The sequence below is a fragment of the Notechis scutatus genome, chromosome 2 (assembly GCF_049901735.1).
Source record: "Notechis scutatus isolate UNSWTSFEM ecotype Mainland chromosome 2, rNotScu1.2, whole genome shotgun sequence".
Lineage (NCBI taxonomy): Eukaryota > Metazoa > Chordata > Lepidosauria > Squamata > Elapidae > Notechis > Notechis scutatus.
In genome coordinates this window covers 205,441,593-205,468,631 of record NC_142010.1, presented here as the reverse complement: position 1 = coordinate 205,468,631, position 27,039 = coordinate 205,441,593, and the positions used below count along the sequence as shown (strand labels likewise).

General features: G+C 36.8%; 1 long non-coding RNA gene across 2 annotated transcripts; it reads right to left on the bottom strand.

Annotated features, from left to right (window-relative positions):
• Nucleotides 1–10,114: 10,114 nt before the first annotated feature.
• On the bottom strand, nucleotides 10,115–26,827 carry LOC148132481 (uncharacterized). 2 transcript variants are annotated; one of them, XR_015748058.1, is made up of 3 exons: nucleotides 26,605–26,827; nucleotides 14,638–14,743; nucleotides 10,115–11,373 (listed from the first exon to the last, which is right to left on the bottom strand). It is a non-coding gene; the product is annotated as an uncharacterized LOC148132481 (long non-coding RNA). The 2 variants fall into 2 exon arrangements; XR_015748059.1 differs by having other exon boundaries at nucleotides 10,116–11,490.
• Nucleotides 26,828–27,039: the final 212 nt, after the last annotated feature.

Here is a 27,039-nt window from a genome sequence, read left to right as displayed (position 1 = left end):
ACTATTTTAGTTGCTCTGGATTACATAATAACATAGCAGCTGTTTCTTTTTTTTAAAGTAGGAAAAAGAAGGAGGGAGGGACAGAGGAAGGGAAGCATATTGAGCAATATTGAATTAGCTATTGCACATTTCTCCTTATCAAGATTTCATAGAATACTTTTTAAAATGTTTTTGTCTATTTTTGTTTAAGAGCATCACTGGTGTATTATTGTTCATGACTCCATAATGTTCATTATTGTAGCCATCTTGTAAAGTCCTACTTACCACCCTAGTTGCTTTAAAAGTTAAATCCAGTACTAGTGTCATGCTGTGTTTATCCATATTTTCATTGCAGCTTCATGTGCAACAGGAGTTCTCATACTGTACATCATGACTGTGATTGGATATGAGAAGAGGAGGTTCACATTCTTATTTTAATTAATAGTGTCAGGTGCAAAGACCATGCATTAAGTTCCAGTTAAGATGATTCATTGCTCGTCCATATATACAAGAATCTAGTCAACTAATGGTCAGCACTAAATTCGCTCTAGATAAGTGTCAACAGAATTCAAGAGAGGTTAGACAGTTTGTGGGAACTGTTCGGTGAGGATCGAACTCCTACTGGAGTTCAAGTGGAAAAGCTTGTAAAGGCCATTATAGCCCTCTGCATCACTTGTTGTAAATTGCATCACAGACTTTAGACTTTGATCTAATGGCTTTTATGATAATGTTTCTCCAATAATGAAAGAACATACTTTCAACATCAAATATATAAAGTAAGACCCTACATAAAAAGGAAACAGTTGACATTCATTAGTGAAAGTAACTCCAATAGGTGCATAGCAATAATTTAATGATGAGGTATTGAAAATGCCAATGTTGAGAAAATTTATAACTTGTCTAGAAAAGAAAGCGTAGAGTGTTTTCATCATTGTATTGAGAACGTGCTCCAATTATTAAATATTAAATTAATTATAGCTAGAAAGTGCATCACAATTGGCCAAATCTCAAATCTAGACCATTTGGAGAGACTTGGTGACTCTTTAAGATAAAGTAGAATTGTCTACAGTATTGGGTATCTGCAAAATGATTTTGGCGGTTACAGCAATGCATCTGAAAATAATAATGTTTTGTTTCTACTTTTCCACTAATGGAATTCTATAGAATGGGAAGCATAACTTTTTATGTTGTTCTTCCCAGCTGTTAACTCCCTCTAAAATGATGTTTTTATAAATAGAATACGAAGAGCATAAAAATGGTTTCCATCCTGTTTTGTTTTTATACCGTGCTTTTATAATGACTGTAAACAACTTTAGGATATTTAAAATCGGAAGGGGGATATAAGGGACATAGATCAGTTGAGCTTGTCTTATGATAAATGGCAATAATTTAGCAATATAGAAATTATTTGCCTTCTTCCATGTTTTCCTTTTACTTACTTCCCAATCTCAGTAACAGAATTGGAAGGGACCTTCTTCTTAAAAGCTTCAGTGATAGGGCACCCACAACTTCTAAAAGCAATTTGTTCTACTGGTTAATTGTTCTCACTGTTAGAATTTTTCTCCTTAGTTCTAAGTTGCTTCTCTTCTTGGTGAGACTATAATCCTGGTATTTTTTGGTAATTTCCCATGCAAGTAATGATCAGATCCCACCTGCCTTTTTTTTTTAGATTGAGCAAGGTAGATTAAGTACAGCTAGCAAACAAACAAATGAGACCTGAATAGCAAGTTTACTTTCCAGTCAATGTTTCTTCAAGCTTTCCAAATCACTGAATTTTGTAGAACAGTAAGTCTACCTGCTTGTGTGTGTTTGATATTCTTCATTAATTCAGTTTTAATAAAGCAGGGATATTTTTAAAAATTGAGGAAGTAGTCAAAGAGAGGTACTTTTTGCTAATAAAAATAGTTTCTGATTCTAACAGTATTCCAAGTAGTTAAACTCCATGAGTTTTTATTAAACTCCATGGGTTTTATATTGCCTTTCCTGATCCAAATTAAATATTCCTTTTTCACCCCTTTCTCTCATATAGATACAAGCAAACATGCAAAATTGTGTCCTCAGGGTTAACCCTGTCTTTTTACAAATTCAAACAGGTTTCAGAATAGCCCTTTATATTTATTTATTTATTTATTTATTTATTTATTTATTTATTTGATTTGATTTGTCAATTGCTTACAAGATAATAGGTATAAGCATAAACATAGTTATGAATACATGAAATGGATACATATAAGAAAAATAAAAAGAAACAATAGGACAGGGATGGTTGGTGCGCTTATGCACTTAGGAAAGGGGTGAAGTCAATAGTAGTCAGTCTAAGGTTAAAGTGGGGTTTGGGGAAGAAACCACAGAGTCAGGTAGAGTATTCCAGACATTGACCACTCTGTTGCTGAAGTCGTATTTCTTGCAATCAAGTTTGGTGCGATTAACCTTGAGTTTGTATCTATTGTGTGCTCTTGTATTGTTATGGTTGAAGCTGAAGTATTCATTGACAGGTAGGACAATTGTTATGAATAGGATATTGTTCCTATTCACAATTCATACTCTTGTCAAACTCTTTCCTTTTCAATTCTTATTCAGTAAATAAATAAGAATGTGCACATATGTTGCATTTCATTCATTGGATGAACCATCAGAGGATGCACTGCCAATTTTATCTGCCCCATTCAAATTGTCTGGTGTATTTTATGCTGTTCTCAAAATCCAGGAAAAGTTCAGAGAACTGCAGAAAAAAGGAGCAGAGAGGAGCAGAAAAAAATCTTAGTAAAATCTCCAGGCAGTGATTCATTGAGCCTTCAGATAGTAATGAAACCTCATTGGATGCAATCTAATGTCTCTGTTGGGTTACCTTTTAAGCCCTTTATTTCTTGTCAGTCTTTCCCCAGTTAAAAGCTGCAGTCAATCCTGTGTTTGGCCAGTCGCGGAATCTTCCTAATCCTAAAGAAATTATTCTCACAAAGTCTATTGCCAACTCTTCTATCAATGGGGAAGCTCTAAGGCAGGAGTGGGGAACAATGGTCCAGATATCTGGCTTGGGAATTCTGGGAGGTGAAGTTCACAAGTCTTAAAGTTGCCAAGTTTGGGGTCTAAAGGTCTAAAGTCAGTATCCTATATATGTTTCTAACCTAATCTCTCTATCATTTTCTCTGCTCTCTCCCAAACTAGCATCCTTTCTTTCATTTTATCTTCCCTTCCTTTGATTAACTTTTAGAGCTAGGGCTAGTTAAACAATATGTCAGCATGTCTGTAGAAAATCTTCCTATCTCTTAATATTTTAAACTTTCCCAGCTTTCCTGGAAAGCATTGAGTTACATATTGGAAAATGTATGATTTGTTGAATCAATCTCAATGAGCTGCATTCACCCAAACATGTACCATGTACACCATGAATAACATGTATCATACAGTATATACCATACCATGAATAACAATCCTTTTTTTTTTTAAAAACAAGTTTTATTAATTTTTAAAACACACAAATTATCATTATTCATTACATGTTTAAACCTTTTTCCCTTGTAAATTTAACAAGTCAGATAAATTATGATTCTGTTTTAAACCATTTCCATATAATATACCAAAACCTCTTATTCAATTTCTCTTTACTTCTCTTTACTCTTATTCAATATCATTATTATTATTTCATCTGTTTCTTTCTGACTTAGTTACCATTATTCTCATTCTATATTTCTACAAGTTTTTACCAATTCTCCCCCAAAAAGACATATACACACAACACACAAAACATAAAAAAATATCTTTTGGAAAGTAACTTGGACCCAGGTGTCTCTCTCTTCATGGACTTCAATTATATTCATGCTCATCTTACATATCATTACTTATTTTATTTACCATTCTAAGCCTTCTATATTAACTTCTCCACATATTTCACACTTCTTAATTCTACCTTAATTAATCATCTTAGTTTAAATCATTATATTTGTATCTTTTGTCCATTTTTTATCATCCCTTTGTCTCATCCCTTATGAAAAAAAGAAAATCAGTTTCTCCTGAAATCATTAATCAGAGTATGATGCCTTTCTATCTCCCCCAAGTTAATCAAATTAATCTTTAAAATAATATCTAATACCCAATCAGATTTTGCTTGGTACATTCTATCTAACTAATACATCCAACACAATTAAGTGCATAATTAGAGAATAAATCCAAATATTAAAAGAAATACTATAATAAAAATTTTATAATAACATCAATACCATAATTTTATTAAACTCTTTAATTAAAACAATATTCTAAACCTCTCCTATTATTAAGTTTTAAAACCAATCATTTTTAAACATTTTAACATTTTAATCTCTTATCAACTCTTAAACCATTGCAATACTACCATCTCATCTTATGTACCTTGCAAAATCTTTTTTTTTTTTAAATTATACTTTATCCATTATCCATAAAAAATTCCTTTTTCCATTTAATTTCAAAACGTTGTAGCTTTTCTCCACCTTTTCCCTTTCTTTCTTTTCCCAACAAACCTTTCTACCCCCTTCTTCTAGCCTCTGCCTTACCGGCTTCCCTTCTCTGTCGTATTTCTTTTCCCCTTTGTTTACAATCATCATATTGGTTTTGCACTTTATTTTTCCCTTTCTTAAATGTTTTTTTAGATCTTAAGTCCTTAAATCCTTTAGTTTTCTTCTTTTCTCTTCTTTTCTTTTCTTTCTCTCTTCCTTTTTTCTGGATCAAATTCTGAGATTCATTAAAGATGGCTCCTTCCTTTCTTTCTTGTTCCTCTGCTGTCTTCATCTGTTGTAATTTTTGTTGATAATTAGTAGCGCCATTTCTAAGAAAAGGAAAGCTTCTTCCACACCATTTCTTAGTTCCTCAACAGAAAGAGCCATTATAAATCTTTTCTTTTCTTTTCTCCTTCTTTCTTCTTACAACAACCAGAATATTCAAAAGAAAATAAAAAAAGATAAAACAGTCCCAAAGTTATCAATCAGTCCAAACCAAGGCAGAGTTCTCACTTTCTCCTTCTGGGGTGATATCAATCAAAGAGAAAGAAAGTCCAAATCTGTTTAAAGTCTTGTTACAATATATTCTAGTCTTCAAATCCTTAAGGCATCTGCTCCAACAAATCTTAGCATACAAATATTTTCTTTTTAATCCTCTCTCTTCCCACTCATCGCTTAAAACCAATTTCCACCTAAAAAAATAGGTTTCTTAATATCCAGTTATTTATTCCGTAGGAAAAGAGGGAAAGCTATCCTTTCAGCACCTTCCAGCAGCCGCTTTTTTCCTCTTCTGGCAGGTATTATTCAGAAAGTCATACTTTTCAGGAATTTTATTAAATATGTCTTAGAGTCCTAGGAGCCAAGAAAAACTTTCTCCTCTCAATCACTTTCTCCACTTCCTCCTGCGCATTCTTACCCGGCTGCCAGCTTCTTTGTGGCGGCCATTACGGACCGCCGCTGCACCGTCCTGGGAAAAGGGGTTCTGCCGGCCAGGAGGGGGTCTGCAGCACCCCAAACCCTTCTCCGGATCCCCTACCTTCAGCTGCCCCTGCAGGGCAGCCTAGCTCCGTACCCGACTGGGTCGGAGCCCCAAAAACGGCTAACGCGGCAGGGATCGCGCAGCTTCGCAAATCCCTGCCGCTCGCGAAGCCGACAAACCGGAAGTTCACCCATGAATAACAATCCTGATCCCCCAACATGCTAAGGAAAAATCAAATAAACTACTGTATAAAGAATTAAAACATTTTTTGTTTTAATTTAATTCTTAAATGTGTTCTCTGTTATTTTGTCTCTCTCTAAATTTCAATACCATAAAGTTTATTGTGGGAGAACACTACCCTAAACACAGGAAACATTTGCTGTATATAAACCCCTGATTTCTTATACACTTTTGAAGCATTTAAGTGTTCATTTGGAGCCTGAAAATATAACCCTTTCTGGAAGATATTATTGTCAATTAACTGATATTAAGACTATTAAACTGCCTGGTTATAAAGTGGGATAACAATTAAAACCAGCAGTGCTAGTCCTAATGCAATAAGCCATTAATTGCAATCTTTTGTTTATTGTCCAGTAATCCTTTACCACAACTATTTCAATTCCTTCAGATTAACTACATACTTAACCTGTAGAAAAAATCCTAAATTAGTCATTTTTAAAATAAAAAAAAACCAGTTTGACAGGACAGTAATGGTGCCAATGGGCAAAGTTGTTTAACCTCATTGGAAATAAACATGAACTTTTGAAAGACTGTCAAACTGGTGTGGTTTGGTCATTTTATTGTTAAAACTAGGATATGTTGTTTATAACAGGAATTAATATTAAGGTGCAATTAGAATAAAATATTTGTTCCAGACAGTATGGACAAAATTGGAAATGATCATTAATAGAAAGCATCCTGATTTTTAAATATATATACTCCTTACACTGTTTTTCTTTTTGGGGAAAGCAACATGCAAAAAAACAAAAAAGGAGTAAGAAATAATAGCCCAATTAAATTTAAGGCATGAGATAAGAAAAGGGAAAATAGCCAAACATAAATGAGAAAAACTCCATTTGTGAGGATTGTAGCTGGCACCACAGGAAATGAGCCTGGGATCAGGCAGGATTATTTTGTAAATATGAGAAATGGGCTACAAAAATCCATTATATTAAAATAGCAGGTAAAACAAACTCTTGACACTACTGCATGAACTTTCATCATAAACAGTTAAGTCTCCGTGCCTTTATGTCCATTCTTTTGCCATTTCTGCATATGAATATGCTTACACTTATTTGGGGTTTTAAAAAGATGTCACCATTCTCATTCATTCCTAGGTCACCAAATGACTTTCTGTAATGAGCCATTTGGTTCGTATCCGCCCATTAATGATACCCAACTTATACCCAAAAATCTAACATAGATTTTGTCTCAATTTAAATTTCATTCACACCAATGCTTAGCTCTTTTTCATTTTATTCATTTTACTTGGTTTGTATTTTTATTACCTTGAGTGGTTAAGCATCCATTTTTATTGTCATTTGAAAAAAATAGGAGATAAAGTAGAACAGATAATTGCATAAAAATCATGCCCTGTACAATGTAAGTAGAGAAATGCACATACACAAATCTTTTTATTGTGAAAAGTGATATAGAGGAAATACAACATATACAAGAAACCTTTTCTGTGATGGATTCAATAAATTCCAGTAAAGCCAGTGGAAATTAATATATTTACACACAGATAAACATCTAATTTTTCACTGTGCATAATTTAGAAGGAAGAAACAACCATGGAATAACATCAGTTTTATAGTTGCTTTCATTGTTGGTTTCATAATTCTTTAAATATTGGCAACCTAGTTTAGTCATAGCTCTTTTGTTAAAAGGTACAAGGCTAGAGTCCAATAAGCTCCTATTAGACAAGTGTTCATAATGTTCCAGATGATCTCCTTATCTCGCTGAAATATTCCTCTGTGCTCCCTTGAAACATTCAGCAATAAATTAATCATTTATGGGATGTGAAGTTATGCTGCCGAACACCCAGCTGATCAAAATAATGAGGTCACTGAGCTTCATGAAAGTAGTTACTGAAATTCTCAACATCGTTAAAAGACACTGAAATATTCTCAGATGTGAATAGTTAGGTAATAATGGAAATAGCTGAAGGCATAGTTAAAGAAAATGCTTCTGTGAAGCAACAAAAGTGTTTTTTTCCATCTCTCTGTCTCAAATCATAGGTTTGTCTGCAGCTAATGTTTAATGTAATCAACTTTCCTCCTAGCTAAACAAGGTGCAGGATCTAGCAAAAATTTCCATCATCAAATAGCAAATATGGTCAATTTTGTTGATTTTTTTTTCTTCAGCTCTCTGATTTTCCACCCTGCTTTGAAAGTCCCCCAACATCTGGGATCATTCTGAGGATGGAAGGATGCCAAAATTGTCTTCTTCCATGTTTCTCTGAAAGACATTGTAATGGATCTTCCATCAGAGAAGCTTCAGATTAGATGCAACCTTCACTGCAAGATGCTACCTTATGTACCTGCCCAATTAACTTGAATGGATCAAATGGAATGGCCTTTGGGAGAAGGTCATATTCCAAGGATTTGCTCTATGGCAACCTTAGAAGAGGAATTTCATTCCATCTTCATATTCAGATACATGCTGTTCAAGTTGCTTAGTATATATAAAGAGAGTAAAATTATACAGATTTTTGTAATCATTTTTAAGTATGCATTGTTCAATGTTTTATTAAATTATGGCTTACATTGTTAACAATCTGGTTCCTGCATTGAGGTTTGTATTTAACCTTTAAATGGGTTAAAATGGTTAAAATTCAATATTAATACATAATGGAGGATTTGGATGAAGACATTGATGAGAACTGGAAAGAGAATGTTGAGTCTACTTTACCTTTTCCCATTTCCATTGACTACTGAACCAAAGCATGTATTTTAAGATTGGCAGTGACATATTTATTCTGAATAACTTCAGTGTGAAAAATGCTATTGCAGCAAATTTCCTACATTTGCTCAAAAGGCGTTGCATTAGCAGGTTTTCTAGCTCTTTTTGAGTTTAATTTTCAACTGATTTTGGCTTCTCTTCCCTCTTATTACATAAAGTCTATTAAATAGTTGTTATTCGCTATGGGATATAGAGCTGCAAATTCATATGTCAGATGAGCTATTTCAAATTATTACATACTCTTAAAATGTTACCATTTCTATAGGGCAGCTTGACTCAGTATAATGATTAGAGGAATGGAGGTTAAAACATATGAAGAACAGTTGCAGGAATTGGGTTATCTAATCAAAAGAAAGACTAGGGGTGACATGGTAGCAGTGTTCCAGTATTTGAGGGACTGTCACAAAAGTGAAGATTGTCATAATCTATTTTCCAAAGCACCAGAAAGCAAGACAAGAAACAACGGATGGAAGCTGATCAAAGAGAGAAGCAATCTAGAACTAAGGAGAAATTTCCTAATAATGAAATCAATTAACTAGTGGAATGGCTTGACTTCCAAAGTTGTGGGTGGTCCATCACTGGTGGCTTTTAAGAAGAGACTGAACAGCCACTTGTCCGGAATGGTATAGGGCCGTGATGGCGAATCCATGGCACGTGTGCCACAGGTAGCACACAGACCCACTTGTGTGGGCACACAAGTCCCAGACAAACTTACCTGCACTGCACATCAGTGCACCTCCCAGCTGATCTTCGGCCCGTTTGAGTATGTTTTCACTCTCCCTGAGGCTCGAGGGAAGCCTCTGCAGCTTTGGGAGGCCGAAAAATGGGTCTTCCAGAAATACCAGAAGTGCTGAAATGGGCCCTTTTCAGCCTCCCGAGGCTACAGAGGCTTCCCTCAACCCTCCAGTAGGGTGAAAACAGCCTCAAGCGGGCTGTAAATCAGCTGGGAGGTGCATGTATGCATAATGCAGGTAAGGGGGCAGGGGTGTTGCATGTGCGTGTGCAGGGGGGTCGGGGCACATTGCATTGTGGGTGCCGGCACGCACGTGCGTCTGCTATTGCAAGTGCGTGTACTTTCGGCAGACCACAACAAAAATGTTCACCATCACTGGTATAAGGTCTCCCTGAGCAGGGGAACGGACTAGAAGACCTCCAAAGTTCCCTCCAACTCTGTTATTCTGTTCTCTTCTGCCTCTAAATATTTGAATGACATTGTTAGAATTCTGAGATCTGTAAGGTACAAATTGTGAAGATGCAATGCAGTGAATATACCAGAAGCATTGTATCAGCATTTGAGAAAGCAGTGCATTTAAAATGTCAAAAAAATGACAAACATACATACAATATATTTGTGAAAGTGATATGCTAGCAAGCAGAATCTTCTTATCCTCCAATGTTAGCTACAACAGGGGTCCCCAACTCCCAGTCTCTGGACTGGCACCAGTCTGTGGCACACCAGCAACTAGGCCATGCAAACAACCAAAGCGCCATCCATGGGATGCAGGCAGCATGTGAAACCACACCCCCTCCAATCTATGGAAAAACCTCTCTCCACGGAACCAGTCCCAGGTGACCAAAAGGATGGGGTAATATAGCTGCTGAGCTACAGAATGTTCCCAAATGAAGTGTGGTCCCTTTTGCTGAGCCAAACTTAAATTCTATATGCTTTGAAAAGGTTCCCACTGACATTGGGGTCTTCAGAGCTGAAATATGGGTCAAAGGAAAAGCTTATTACATTTTATTTTACAATAAAATGCAAAGTATTGACAAAATACCTAAATATGTTATTTAAATCAAACAATCCTTAAACTAAAACTGAAACAGAAAAAAAAAACAGAAATACTAAAGGAAAAATGACTTTATATATTAAAATTATTAATAGTTGTTAGTTTATTAATAAATATCATAGAGTACTATGGTGTAATTTACAACAAAATATTATTGTAAAATATCTCCCAATCTCTGCCAAAGTAGTACATGTTGTTTCACTCTTTGCTTTGTAGAAAACACTGACTTTTCCAAGAGGGATAAATCACACATTTCTAAAAGCCATTCAATACATCTGGAATAAACAATTTTTCAGTTCTTCAGTATAATTGTTTTAACCCGCTCTCTCCTTCAGGCTTGATACAATCATAATATCTATTAAACAGTCAGATTCCAAAGCTTTAGTGAACTGTTGAACATCAAATCAACATATTTAACATTTTAGATTTTAGGAAAATCACATATTTAATTCCTGTAAAACTACTTATATTATATGCATGAAAGCATAATTCCAAACAAACACCAACTCATGTTATATGTGACCATAAATCCTCACAATTTTATACTTCTAACAAAGAAAATCTGGTGTCCATCCATTCAAGGAAAGACTTGTGTTCAACAAGAGTGACCAAGAGTGAAGAAAAATGTCATTTATCTGCTTCACAGCTGAAATTACATACAGACGTAAATTGTAAGACCAGGATCTAAAATAACTGTGATGCAACACTGCACATCTATTAAAGATTCCAGCAACCTGTTTTGATTCTGGTCGTTACAGAATACCTATTATCACCTATCTTAATTGATTTGAAATTCCTAATTCTGTCCCACCATTACAAAAGCCAAGCAAGAAACTTTTAAAGTGTTCCACAATTTATTTATTTTTTGTAGATTGTAAAAGCTTAATGCTCCAATCCTGCCTGACTGGAAAATTAGAGTAGAACTAATTTTTGCTCCGTCCTGTCTGTTGACAGATTCATAGCAAGAGAGGCCCACCCTTTCAAAGTTCCTTATTGTGCGTTCTGTGTTTGTGCTCTGGCCGAGAGAATGACAAATTTAGGGGTATTACATAAACAGACTGGGGGCAGATGAGAAGTTTTGGATTTTCTGGGTCTTGGTTAAAGGTATTTTTGAGCCATTTCTTTCACAAAATGAATTTGTTCCAGATTCTTCATTCCATGTCCCAGAAGGACTTGTTTTTCCATCGTGCTGTGTCTGCAACAAGTTCATCCAAATTATTAAGGTTGCTTTCAGACGGTGGGATTGTAGTGCTAACAATTAAAAACAATTGTGCAATCGTTTCTCCTTTTTTGTCCTCTTAGCATCTTTTCTCTGGAAATTAAAATGGTGCCAGGAGTGAAAAAAGATGGGCGAATGACAGATCAAATAATGTTGTTGGATGAGATCCACATAAAATTCTGTAAATAAGGCAGGAAATGTTTATCACAAAAGCCTCAGTTGGAAGCACCTTCAGACCCTGCTCTATAAGTTGGTCATTGTTTGGAAAGGACCTGCACAATTCCCTTGCTTATCATTATATTTATTGTAGAAATAGTAATGAATATTACATTAAAGCAGAGCCTTATGTGGGGGATCCATGAAATTTAAAACCCAAGTGTGTATAGTTGTAAAAAGAAGGGCATGGCTTCAACCCAATGGTGTATTAACCATTAAGCACACTAACACGTGCTTAGGGCACCAGGCCCAAAGGGGGCACCACAAAATTGAGAATATGGCATTGTTTGTTCAGTATGTACAAAGGAGAGGGCCACCGAGATTTGTGAGTGATTAGGGCACTAGTGAACCTTAATCCACCACTCCTTCAACCCCTTCAACCCCCTGGTTGCATCTGCCATTTTCATACTATTGATACTGATCCCTCCCCTGTTGCTCCTGTACTAAAGCTCTCAGGCATTTTTAAATGATATATTTTTACACATGAATTCATTATTTCTCCTGAAATTTTCAGAACTTGCCAGATCAGGGGTCTCCAACCTTAGCAATTTTAATTCTTGGGTACTTGTGGACTACAACTCCCAGTTTCGTTGGCTGAGGAACTCTGGGAGTTGAAGTCCACAAGCCTTACAGTTGCCAAGGTTGGAGATCCCTGTGCTAGTTCATCTACTTATTAAGCAATTGTTTCCTCCCATCTCATTACCATTCCAGCTCCTTGAAGAATTGTTTTAAGGAATACATAAATGAACAAAGGAATTAACAAAAATCCAAGAGACTGTTATCTGATTTGATATCTTTAAACTCTGGATTTAATGATAGGGACCTATGGAGATTGATTGATTGATTTATGGAAATGTACTGTATATGGCCATCCAGCTCACTTTTAGTGATTCCAGGCAGCTTGCAAAGAAATGTATTTGAGAAGGCATCCACAAGCCTTTGGAGAAAAAGAAGCATCCATTAAGTGCAGAAGAAGCATGCATTAAGTTGGTGGGAAGAGTAGTGGAAGGGTAGGAAAATATTAGAAAAAGACTCAGATTGGCTCCCCTCTAATTCCCTGGGGATGGTGGGAAAAGAAGGGGAAACACAAGCATATACTTGCAAGATTCTATTAATACACATTTATTAATAAAGCGTAGTTCTAATTATCCTGTGGAGACATTATTATGATTATTAATTATTACGGTTTGCTGCAGAGTCAGCCAGATGTTCAGACTGGATTTGGCATTTTTATCCACCTATTGAGTCCTTCCCAAGGACCTAGGATAGGCAGATGCTGTTTGAGGGTGTTAGAGGTATCGTCATGGGATATATAGGCTGTTTTAAGTAACTGACTGAGGTGATTTTGCAGCTGACTGAGGTGATTTTGCCAATACCAATGGTGCTCAAGGGATGCTCCAGTTTTTCTGAGATTGTACCTAAGATCCTGATTACTATCGATACTATCCTTGCTTTCTTTTGCCACAGTCATTTCACTTCTATTTGCAGAGCTTTGTATTTTGTGATTTTTTTTTCTCCAGCTCTTTCTCTTCTGTTGTGCTGTCTTTAGGGAATTATTATTACCTTGCTTGAAAACAGAGGTCCCCAAACTTGGCAACTTTAAAACTTCTGGGAGTCCACAAGTGTTAAAGTTGCCAAGTTTGGAGACCTCTTCTTTAAAATATGATGTTAATCTGGTTCTTAATATAGAGAGAGCCTTTGAGTCTTTGCTTTAAAGTTCTGCACTTATGCAGAAAGATGCCTTTTTTTGTTTTACATGCACTCCAGTAGAGATCAGTCATCAAATCAATTTCCATTATTTCCCCAGCCATTAACACTGGGGGACTGGGCAAGGTCCTTTTTTTTTTCCTTTTTAAATCTCATTTTGTACTCTCTTCCTTAACTGGTTCTTTGGATAGGATCCTGCTGGTGTGATAGTTTTCTTCTTCACTCCCTTCTCTGAGCAACAGAGAATTTCTTACAACAAGAAGTAGCAATTCCACCCTGAGGGTGTGTTTTCTATCATTCATACTCGATTACACATTTTTATCTTTCCTCTCGACACAGCCAACTTACTTCTGGCAAATTGTTCTTTGAAACAAATATGCTTAAAACAAAACATTTAAATAAAACTCTTACTGTAATTACAAAACATGGTCAGTCTGATTCCTGCTGATAACTATATTTACTTTTCAAAGATTAAAATCTTTAACATATGTACGCCCAGCAATATATTACTTTGTGTGTATTTTTTTAGAAAGTCAAATAGTTTGCATTTATTTGGCCTTTATAGGTTAGCAGTTCTTATAAATGTTGTGTGTGCATCTGTTTTCAAAACATTAGTTGATAATGTGAGAAATAAATACTGTATTTTGGGACTTCAGGTAAGGCTAATATCTATTTGGAAATTGTGGTGGAACCCGGGGGCAGAGTTAAAAGAGCGATCAGCCTAGAACCACAACATAGCCACAGCCAGACTAAGTCCAACCTCCCTTGAATTTCGTGGACCGTTATCTAACTCTAAGCAGGTACTAACCATTAATTGAGAATATTCCTGTATGTAGGGAGCTTAGCAATAAAGCTGGGACTTTGCACGTGGAGCTGGTCTTTTGAGTCTGAAAGAATAACAGAATTGGAAGGGACATTGGAGATCTTCTAGTCCAACTCCCTGATCAAACAGAAGATCCTATACTAGTTCAGACAAATGGCTGCCCTTAAAAACATCCAGTGACAGAGCACTCTCAAATTCTGAAGGCAAGCCATTCAACTAGTGGATTCTTCTAATTGTCAGGAAATTTCTACTTAAGTTTGATCTCTCCTTGATTAGTTTCCATCCATTGCTTCTTGTCCTGCCTTCAGGTGTTTTGGAGAATAGGTTGACTCGCTCTTCTTGGTGGTAGCCCCTCAATTATTAGAACTTCTGTTCAAAAATAGATCTAAATAGTTTATTCTTGTACTCTTAAATCTTCAAAGGTACAAATTCTTAACACCAAAATAGATAAACAATTAACTCAAATTTGAATATGACTTAATACTGGTACTTGCCAAGATTTGGCTCTTCACAGTGGCAATAAAATAGTGAAGAATGTACTTCTCCATTCTTGCTGTTTCCATAGACTCTCTTCAACCGTCCCATTTGGATGCTCTGGACCTGTTGGAAGAAGGATGAATGGAATAAGATACTTTCAGTCTGCCCAGAAGTTTTCATGTGTTTCTTTGCACATAAAGTTGTTCACATTCATTCAGAAGTAAGTGCCAACTGGACAGAGCCACATGAAGCAAGGGGGTCAACTCTTTGCAATGTTACCAGGGTTTGTTTGTAGTTTGTGGAAGCTGAGGATGCTCTGAGGAATGAATTTTACCATTGGTGGGTTGGATCAATACCTCAACTGGATCTTTGTATTTATTTATTTATTTATTTATTTATTTATTTATTTATTTATTTATTTATTTATTTACTTATTTTGTCAAGCGATTATAAGATAATAGGTATAAGTATAAAGATAGTTATGAATACATGTCACAATAATGGCAGATGGTAAAGTGGTGAAGAATTGCAACTTCCAGGTGAGGCAATGGTGAGCTAGGACATCTTCTAAACAGCAGAGTTAGCAATATCAACAAAGATCAAAGAACTGGCAATAAGCCTAGTATAATGGAACTTCTCCATTTAAGGATGAGAGATTGCCCACTTATACTCCAAACCATTTATCTTTATGAGGAGACTGTAGGATGCATTCAACATATGGGTCTGAAAACTGGGTGACAAGGAAAGCCCTGAACCATGGCAGAGCCTTTAAGGAGATTGGGTTTGTTAGCCTCACTCTCTATAATGTTTTGGATTTACGGTTATTTCAAAGTTAAAAGAGGTCTTTGTGGTGTAGGGTAAATGGAACCTGTTGATGTTTAACTGTGAAGAGGAACCAATGTTAAACAGAGAGTAGTGAGGGACATATTTTGAGGTGACACAGTATGAAGGAACCAGAAGGGAGGAGTTAAGAAAAATAAAGAAGTTTGTGTGCAGAGAACTCGCATGTTAGGAGTATTATTAGAAAATATGACATGGTGTCAAAAGTTCTGTAACACGGTAACTGAACAACGAGGTCTACCCAAAAGAGGAAAATGAGCGACAGTGGGGATGAGCAGAATGAGGAAGGAGTTAGCAGAATGGCTAGCACACCCAGCGCTACTTTTACCATCCAACCACCAGAGCCCTTTGATTTTTCCAAACCAAATGAGTGGACAAAATGGATACGGCGATTCGAGAGATTTAGGTAAGCAAGCAATCTCGCAATAAGCTCCGAAGAAAATCAGGTGAACACTTTGATTTACTGTATGGGAGACGAAGCAGATGATGTTCTACGTGGCCTGAAACTCAGTGAAGCTGATCAGCGTCAGTGTACTAAAGTAAGGGACGGCTTTCAGTCATTCTTTGTAGTAAAAAAGGAACATTGTGTATGAGTGTGCAAGGTTTAATATGCGCAAACAAGAAGCAAATGAGACAGTTGATGCATTTGTCACAGCGCTGTATGCATTAGCAGAACACTGTAACTATGGAGCACTACATGAGGAGCTCATCAGAGTCAGGATTGTAGTAGGCTTGGTCGATACTCGGCTATCAGAACGCATGCAAATGGAAAAAGACGTAGACCTGGATAAAGCTATTAATATGGCAAGACAATCAGAGGAGATTAAAAAACAGCAAATCACATTGAGAAGTGGTGCTAGTGCTGTAAACCTAAAGGATGTGAACTCTTTGGACAGACAGTTTAAAGGCAGGCATCAGAAAGAAAAGCAAAAATTCAGCAGATCAAAGAATGATGGAGCAAAGCCGCTAAGCAGGCAGAACAAAAACACTAAAGACCCCCAGTGTCACAAATGCAGTGGCATGCTTCACCCTAGACAGGAATGTCCTGCTAAGGATGCTAAATGCCATACATGTGGGGAAAAGGGTCACTATCAACGTGTATGTTTTGCAAGCAAGGCTGTGCATGGCATTGAGGAAGAGGAGAGAAGCTTCTTTCTCGGCTCTGTGACATAACATGCTGATCCATGGACTGTGGAAATCAGAATGATGGATAAAGACATCGCGTTCAAGTTGGATACCGGAGCAGATGTCACTGTTGTTTCACAGAAGAATTTCGCCAACATTTTTCACAACACACAGGTGCCGGTGCTGCAAAAAGCAGAGAGACCTCTACTGGGTCCAGGGAGAATTCCACTGGAAGTGATGGGGTTTGCCAAACTACAGCTAAAGAAAGGAGCAAAACAAATTACAGAGAAGGTGTATGTTACTACATTGTGCGTGTGCCCGGAAAGTCACTTTGGACAGCAGACACATTGTCACATTCACCTATGGACTCTCACATGTCCAAAGCAGAACTGGAGCTGATGGAAAGCACTAACATATATGTGGACTGTGTAGTAGACACCTTGCCTGTTAGCCACACATATATGGAAATCATAAAAGAGCAGTTGCAAGCTGATAATATTTGCTCTCGAGTCATGAAATTGTGTGCAGATGGATGGCCAGTGCATGCAAAACAGGAACCTGCACTGAGAGAATACTGGCCAGAATGAGCGACACTCACTGTACAAGATGGATTACTACTGAAAGACACTAGGCTTGTGATCCCATACACTCTGAGGAATGAGGTGTTGGAGACGCTGCATGAAGGGCACCAAGGGGTGGTGAAATGCAAAGAACGTGCTCGTCAGTCTGTGTGGTGGCCAGGACTCAGTCAGCAGGTCAGTGAAATGGTGCTCAAATGCAGGACATGTATTCAAGAGCGTCAGAATCCTAAAGAGCCACTCATGACATCTGAGTGCCCGGAGAGACCATGGCAAAAGTTAGGGATTGACATGTTTGTACTTGGAAGGAAAACATACTTAGTTGTGATAGACTATTTCTCCAGATATGTCGAGATTGCACTGCTATCGAACACTAAGTCAACTGATGTCATTGTCCATCTGAAGTCAATCTTTGCCGGGCATGGGATTCCAGAGGAGTTGATGTCAGACAATGGACCACAGTTTTCTGGCCAAGATTTCTCTCACTTTGCATCCACATATGGGTTCAAACACGTTACCAGCAGTCCAAAGTTTCCACAAAGTAATAGAGAAACTGAACATGCAGTTCAGACAGTGAAAAGTCTCTTGAAAAAGGCTAGCGACCCTTATCTGGCCCTGCTTGCCTACAGAGCTACCCCTCTCCAGAGTGGGTTCAGTCCGGCTCAGCTGCTTATGGGGGGACATCTTCGTACCACTGTGCCGACTCTTCCCTCTTAGCTAGACCCAGCATTGCCATATGTTGACCATTTTGCTCGTAAAGAGAGACAGAAGAGGAAAATAAATACTGAATACTACAACAGGAGACATCGTGCAAAACCTCTTAGTGATTTGGTACCAGGAGAGCATGTATGGGTCACTGATACAAAAGAATCTGGGACTGTGCTGCAGAAGCACACAAGTCCAAGGTCATATCTGGTAGATGTACCTAAAGGTGTGGTGAGACGCAATCGTCAGCACTTGATACCCTTACACACACATGCAAGTGAAGGAGGAGCGGTGGAGCAGCAGGAGTTACCAGAGACAAACAGTGAACAAGTTTCTACATCACCTGGGAAAATACTTAAAAACTTTCCTAGTGTGACAGCTACCCTAAGGACAAGGTCTGGGAGAATTATAGTTAAACCAGAGAGACTGAATCTGTGAACTGAGAAAGTGAAAAAGAGTTAATGTTGATGTGTAGTTCAGTAAGAAATCTGAGGTGCAGAATAGTTTAAACACAGTTAGGTGTATTGGATTAGTAAATAGTTATATGATAACATTTTCTTCCCTACAGGATTTAGACCTTCAACAAAAGAGGCAGAATAATCCTCTAAGGCAGGGTGTCCAACCTTTCACTTCCTGGGCATAAAATATTTAAATTAATAATTAATAAATTAAATTAAATTAAATTAAATTAAATTAAAAATTAAATTAAATTAAATTAAATTAAATTATAAAATAAAAAAAATAAAATAAAATTATTATTTATTATTTATTAAAAATTATTTATTTTTATTTTATAATTTTCCAGCCAAATTTTGCGGGGGAGGGGGAAGAAAGCTCGCCCACCTCACGCCTACCTCTCCTCCTGCAAATGCAGCAGCGGTGGCAGCGGTGGCGGGGGCAGAAGCAGCAGTGGCAGCAGCGGTGGCGGGGGCAGAAGCAGCAGTAGCAGCAGTAGCAGCGGGGCGGCGGGGGCAGAAGCAGCAGCAGAGGCGGCGGAGGCGGGGCAGAAGCAGCAGCGGCGGCGGCGGGGGGCAGAAGCAGCAGCGGCGGCAGCGGTGGGGGCAGAAGCAGCAGCGGCGGCAGCAGTGGCGGGGGCAGAAGCAGCAGCGGTGGCGGTGGCGGCAACAGCAGGAGGTGGTGGGACGGGACTTTTGGGCTGCGGCTGCCCGCCTTTTCTGTTGCTTGCCTCGCCCCGCCTCGCGCCTGCCTCTCCTCCTCCTCCTCGCTGGATCTTTCATGAAGGTTGGGGTGGGTGTTGGGCCGCATTATGAGGCGACCTGGGTTGCATGCGGCCGCGGGCCTGCGGGTTGGACAAGCCTGCTCTAAGGTCTGGTGAGACAAAGGTAGTCTACCCTTTGTTCTCTAGAAAAGGGAGTTGTGGTGTAGGGTAAATGGAACCTGTTGATGTTTAGCTGTGAAGAGGAAGCAATGTTAGACAGAGAGTAGTGAGGGACATATTTTGAGGTGACGCAGTATGAAGGAACCAGAAGGGAGGACTTAAGAAAAATAAAGCAGTTTGTGTGCACTCACGTGTTAGAAGTATTATTACAAAATATGACAGTCTTGTCAAGCAACAAATTTTTAAAAACTATCTGGTGAAACATCCCTAAATAGAGGAAAAATTAGCTAAAAGTTTAGAACTTTAAAAACATTAAAAATGGCAAAAAATGAATAAGAATTTTAGTCAAGAAAGTTTTAAATGGATCAAGGGGTGGGAATTATTGGGAACATTGGAACCTTTGTTAAGATTTTTCTTTAAATAACTGTTACCAAGACTTTTGAAATAATAAGATAAATAAAACAATACCTGCATGTAATGCTAAATTATTTAACCTATCAGGAAAGAGATGTTTGGTTGAAATTTGAATATAAAAAATGAAATCTGAGACTATAGAAATTGAACACTAGAGGGGGCTAAATTTCCAGAAAGCAGACAAAAAAGTTTAACCTGTTTTTTAATCTTGGATTTGGAAAAAAATAACAGTGAAATTTATAAAAAGATACATACAGAAATGACATTTAAGGTATTTCAAAGGATCATTGAAGAATTGGAAGAGAAACTTGCAATTAAACTGACAGCAATAATTACTGCACCTGCTAATGCAAGATCTTTAGGAAAGAGGAAATGAAAGATGAAAAAGGAATAACATACAGGAATTTACAGATGATAGAATGAAGAGGTGAAACAAATTTCAGATTATATAGAAACATTTTTAACAGATTATAAAGTAGATTATAAGAGATGACAGTCAAAGTGGAAATACAAATTATAAACCAAGAGATTAAAAAATGTCCTGGACAAAGACTTATCAATGGATTTACAAAAGACGGTTTTTTTAAGTTTTGAAGAAATCTTTGAGGCTGGAGAAAGAAAGTTTGGATGGAGATTCAATCCCACAACAGTAAATTGATGAATTAAAGTTCAATATTGTTAGCACCCTCCCCACCCCAAAAAATATACAATTGACTTGTTTGATAAAGGATAAAATATAAAATACTATCATATAATGCTGGAAAACCTTTATAAAACTTTTGTTGATGTCTGCAATAAAATGACAACAATTTTGGGATTTGCAAATGGAAAGGGGGAATTAGAGAAGTGGATTATATATCTAATTCTGTAAATGGTGGAGAAATGTCAAATCTGCTTGCACTCATTGATCAGGATTCACTTCTTTAAATGTTCTTTTTTTCCTTGTTCTTATATGTTTTTGTTTCTTTATTTTATTTCTTTTTCCTTTGGCACTTTGTATTCCTTTCCTTTCCACTTTCTTTTTTTCTTTTTGTATTTGCTTGTACTACTGTACTACTACTGTATGTTAAAAACCTTAATAAAATATACTTCTTTAACAAAAATAGAAAAAATGGTGTGGAGTCAGCTACATGAGTTGTTGGGGAAAACAAATGATATAAATCTCCTTCAATCAGGATTAAGACAGGGTGTGGGATGGAGGCAGCATTGGTTACAATGGTGGATGGTTCATTAGGAATGAATTGGACAGTGTATCTCTCTTGGTCCTATAAGTCCTCTTGATGGTGTTGTAATGTAAACCATGACAAACTCCCTGGCTGCCTGAGAGGCTGCCTGTTGGAGCCATCACTTGGAGATAGCTCTGCTCCTGAATCTGAGCAGAGAATTCCAATCATTAGTCATTGGAAAGAAGCAGTGGTCCAATACGGACTATCCCTGAGTAGAATCCTTCCCCTCCTAATATTTAACATCTGTATCAACCTTTGGATAAAGTTCACCTGTTGATTTGAACTAGGGCATTACTAGCAGGTTGAGCTGGAAATGCTGTCAAATGACCCATGATACTCTGTGTGATGTGACATTTGGGTTACATTTGTAACTACTTTGTTCAATATGGTCCAGAACATTTAGATAAGGTTTGCTTAAGGTCAAATATCTGCAAAAAGTGAAAGGTTTATGAAGTAGAGGTGTTATCTCGGTGATTGTCCCTACAGTATGGGTATGTGTTCTTAAGAGATGCATTTGGGCTCCATTTTTTTCTTGGCATTCAGGAAGCAATTGAAAATTTTTCTTTTTATATCAGAGTTTTGCCAGCCTTGTGTGGTAGTCAAAATAGGAAAGGTGCCCAAATAAACTAATTCCACTTTATTGTAAGATTACACAAACAGTATCTAAGTCTTGTTGTCTTAGGTTTTGAAATATATTGAATATTTCATTGTTAATGTGGAGCTCACCTTATTAATGTTGCATTTCTTTTTAAAATATATTTTTAAGAATTGGAAACACCTACAGAATAAATTCCCATTTTAAAAGAATTACTATTATTATTACCATTTGGCCTCTGTGTTATGAAAAATGAACAAATTCAAGTGAATGCTGCCATCATGTGTTTAATACCTGTCATTGCTAAGAGAAAATGCTGTTAGCTTATAAAATCTGAATGCTTCCTACAAAAGCAGAGAAGCTCATATTCTGTTCAGAGGTCCAATCATCTTGCTTTGAGGTTTTTCCTGGTTTATAGAGTTTATCTCTTCCTCACTGCTCTTGGTGCCCATCGCATATCTTGGAATTCTAACTATTTTAATATTATCTGGTTTTGACATTGCTTCTCGTGAATTTTGAACAGTGGGCACCAGTGGATCTATTTTTTTTAACACTGGCTATTTTCCTTGCCTCACCTGATTTTTAATATTATTTTAGAAGTCTTTTAATTCAAGAAAATGGCAAATTGGATTCTGTAAAGCAACAGACTAGACTCAGGTACCATCTTTACCAGGAATAAATATCCCCAAGAAGGGAGAATGTTAACTTTTTCAAGTTCAATTCTCACCAGTTCAAGGTTGACTTAGCCTTCCATCCTTCCAAGGTTGATAACATGAGGACCCAGATTGTTGGGGGCAACATGCTGACTCTGTAAACTGCTGTAAAGCACTATAAATCTGTATAAAAGTCTATTGCTATTTTTCACAAGATAGGGACAGAAATGTAGCCACAGGCCTAGAAAACAACAACAGTGTTAAGTGTGGTCAAATGGAGCTTCCGTGGCTCAGAATAAATGAGACATTTAATATAAGACTCTTCCTCAAATCTCTGCACAGAATTCTATACAATATGCAATAGTCTAAACAATACTCTTCAATAATATGAATATAGCATATTCCATTGTATGGTATTATACTTCACACTCTGAATATATAGTGCTCAGTACCCAGATGTACCTCTTTCTAAATATTTTGAGAAATTCCACCTCATCATCTTGAAACAATATTTATTTATTTTATTTATTTGTCAAGCAAGTATTAGATAACAGGTATAAGTATAAGCATGGTTATGAATACACGAAATGGATACGAATAAAAAAGTAACAATAGGACAGGGATGGTAGGCACATTGGTGCACTTATGCATGCTCCTTACGTCTAGACCTCTTAGGAAAGGAGTGAGGTCAATAGTAGACAGTCTAAGGTTAAAGTTTTTGGGGTTTGGGGAAGAAACCCCCAAAACTCCAGTTATCTCCAGTTAGGTTTGGGAGAGAGAACAGTAATGCCACATCAGTCATTGCTAGGGTGTATTCAGCAATAGCAGGGAAAACAGGCAGTTATCACCATCAATCCATCATTGTCAGCAATCCAGTAAAAGCCAGCAAACATTAAGCTCTCTTGCTCCCTCTTATGGTGATTTTACAACCGCACCCAAAATACATGGTCTGCATTTAAAGTGACACACACAATCATAGTCTATATATATTATTTTACCCAAACTAAGTTAAGTAACCATGTTATCCCTAACAGTCATTAATTAGGCTCCTCTATGTTTCCCATCTATTATAGCTTGATGCCGACAGTTCATCTTTGCTTTAACTGCTTTAGGCAGCTTTTAAAGGTAATTCACTTCCTGTTTCCATTTGGAATTATGACAGATATTTTAAGTGCTTAAGAGTAAAACCATGTGAAATGAATGGTATGTCCCAAAACAAATTACTAAGTCAGAAACAAAACATTTTTGAATATTTCTTCAGCCTTTGGGGGGGACTTGTAATAGAAGGAGGGAAAACATATTTCTTCATTTAAATCAGTGCACCAGTACAAGTGTAACATAGCAACTCCTAGTAATAAGCAAACTAAAAAAAAGTATAGGTCAGGTATATTATGGTTTTTTCTTTTAATGACACTTTTTCAGTGTCATTAAATCTTCACATATACTGCACAAGTACATTGATACATATGAAGACCAACACCAGCTAAAAAACTGGCAACTGTGGCTTCACATTGAACAACAGTTCATTTAGTGTTCACTCAAAGTTATAACAGCACTGGAAAAAAGTGACTTATGACCATTTTTCACACTTTACGGCCTTTGTAGCATCCCGTGATCAAAATTCAGATGCTTCATACTAATGACAATTGCAGTGTCCCAAGGTTTTGACAAGAAAAATCACTATACACACACACACACACACATGTGGATTATCTATATACTGTACATATACATACCCTGTTTCTCCAACAATATGGCCTCCCCCAATAGGAAGTCCCAGCATGTTTTATAGGCATGAAATGAAATTCGGCCTTATTATATGAGAAACACGGTACACACAAATACATCCATACTCCATATACTTATGTTAATGTATGAAGTTGAAACTTAATAAATATATAATAATAGATGATATGTGATAGATAGTTTACTTTATTGTCATTGCACCTCATACAATGAAATTAAATGCCATCTCCAGTGTACATTTATAACTATAAAAAATAAAACACAAATACACCTCCTTCTGTACAATTGAATTGAAAACCGAATATTGCATTAATAGATAGATAGATATAAATCTTTATTAAATTTCAACATCATACCTTAAAATACAAACTAACTCCCCGAAAAAGGGAAAGTATCCTTATAGAAAATTATTACTTTCATACACTTATTTATTTTATTCATATCCCACCTCCTGTTTGCCCCACAGCAACAATCCTAGGAGGTGATGAGGGAGGAGCTGAAAGAGATGGACTGGCCCAAAGTCACCCAGCCAGCTTTCCTGGCTAAGGCAGGACTGGAACACAGAGTGTTCTGGTTTCTAGGGTGGTGCCTTAAGCACTAGGCCAAACTGGATATATTGAAGTAATATCCCATTCAGTGTTATGAAATGTGCATAAATACAATTTTCTGTTACCTTCTTAGGACAAAAATCATATTTTGTTTTATTGTTGCTTTTCCTTGCTGCTTATAATCATAGCCTTGAAGAATGGCACCACCTATTGGCCTTCTTCAACCTAACATCTTATCAGAAATTCTGAGAACTGCAAGCCAAATAAATTTAGACAGCGCTGAACCAGGGAAGTCCCTACTAACTACTACATGCGACACATGCACACATACACACACATACTGCACATAAACACACAGACCCATGACAGTCTACCATTTCAAAATATTATGTATTACACAATTTCCACGTTTGCCTAGTTTCCCAGAAAAATTTATCTTGCCTTTTCTTGTTGAGGAATTTGTTTGCATTATGTCTAATTTGATCTATTTTTATACTGGCACAGCCCTCTTTGGTGAGGCAATTTGCAATTTGTTGAGACAAATGCAGCAGGACACTTGCTGGTGTTATTGCTGATCATAATGCTGATTGTAATGTAACTTTATTTATTATTTTATAAACATTACAGCACATTCCAAATCATTTATTTCTCCAGAGACATTTGAGATCAACCTATAAATGTAAGGTGGAATGTAATATCTAGGGTTCTTTTCAATCGTAATCTTTCACTGTAACTAAATTAATAACTCAGGATTTGTATCATTATCTGCTAATGAAGGTTTTTAGCAACAGAAAGTATTCCCCAAATTTGCTCATGATTTGTTCCAAAGAGATGGAAAATGTTCATGAAATGAGAAATGAGCTGGTTCTGTTCAACAAATTTAAGTGGCACCCAAGGAGCAAGCCATCAAGAAATGCTTTCCTCCCTTACAGAGATTCTCAGATGCCATGTTGTGTCTATATGTCAGGCAATGGTCTTCCCTGGGATGTCCTATGGAAGTGAAAGTTGGACTTTGAAGAAGTAGGATAGGAAGAGAAATTGATGGTTTTGAACGTCGGTGTTGAAGGAGACTCCTGCGAATTCCTTGGACAGCCCAGAAAACAAGCCAATGGATTATTGAACAAATCAACCCAGAACTTTCACTCAAGTCACAAATGGCCACAATAAAAGTTATTCTATTTTGAGCACATTATGCCCTAGCTCTCTGGAGAAGGTTCCAATGCTGGGAAAGGTAAAGGGGGAAAAAAGAAGAGAATGACCAGCAAAAAAGTGAATAGACTCAGTTATGGTGGCCACAGGTATACTGTTAGAAGACCTGAAAGACCAGATTAGAGAGGAAGAAATCTGCTTTCTAAGAGTCAACACCAACTTGATGGCACATGATGCATCAAAAAGAACATGAACTGGTATGTAATTGGAACTCAGCTCACAACAGGAATCACACGACTGATATAATAATAATTTTTTAAAAAAACAAGTACCAAAATGTTAAGACTAAAGCAGAGAAAATCTGACTGACCTCAGAATATCACAAGGAATATCTTAGTATGTACAGGTAAAAATTGCACCATTGATTTAGATAAAAATATTGTGAAAAGGGTGGTTTTATTTCCTTTCTAATGAACATCTAGATGGTAATATTATTTTCACAATGCACAAATCCCAGAATGACATAACAAAAACTGCCATCATATGGTGCATATATGTGATATTATAACATTTTCCCTCAAAAACATTATTTTACCTTGCTAACATTTTGTCATTTACCCCTATTTGTAAATATCTTCTGAATTACTGCACACACCACTTTTGTTTAACCACTTTAAATACTCTTGTGCCTTTAACATAATTATTAACTTAGTCCATTTGTACACACATTTTAAAAAGTCAATTCTAAAAAGAGTTTGTGGGATCTACCATCTAGATCTGTCCATTGTAAGGACACGGTATTTTAGGTATTTTTATTGCAAGAATGAGTTAGGAGAGCACCCACTTCTTACATGTGTTATTAAATTATTCATCTTCTTTAGGGCTTATTCTATGTCTACTAAGTATTCTTAGTCTACTTGGCATATATTTTTATTAAATAATATGCAAAAATACCTCTTGTAAGCATGCCAATTGACACACTCAAAAAACTTAGATCCTTGCAGAAAGTATCTGCTTGGTTAATACCTGTTACATAACTTATAATTTTGTACCTAATAATACGTACCTCCCATTTACCTACCCTGTGCTTCCTGGAACTTCCTTTGTCTTTTTTGAAATATTGTATTACATTGGCTATTTTCCAATCCTTTAATGTAAAGAGCCAGTTCTACAGATAAGGTGCATATTTTTATTCAAAGATCGACATGTTCACATTAGCGTTCCTTAAGATCTCTCAGCTGTTTTTACTGGGCTGCCTACTCATTGCCAGTACTGTCAGCAATCATATCTCCTTTACGTAAAAGGTAACTAATGATTAATTCATCTTGACTGGTCAGTTTTTAACAAGTTATATACCAGTTCAGGTAGAATCAGCTAGTGGTGAACAGATTAATGCAAGGCTTATGTATCCTCTAAACTACCCTTTCTGTGCTGTTTCTTAAATGATTGACTCATTGCTTGATCACACAATACTCTGATGTTAGCATTAGAGGAATATTTA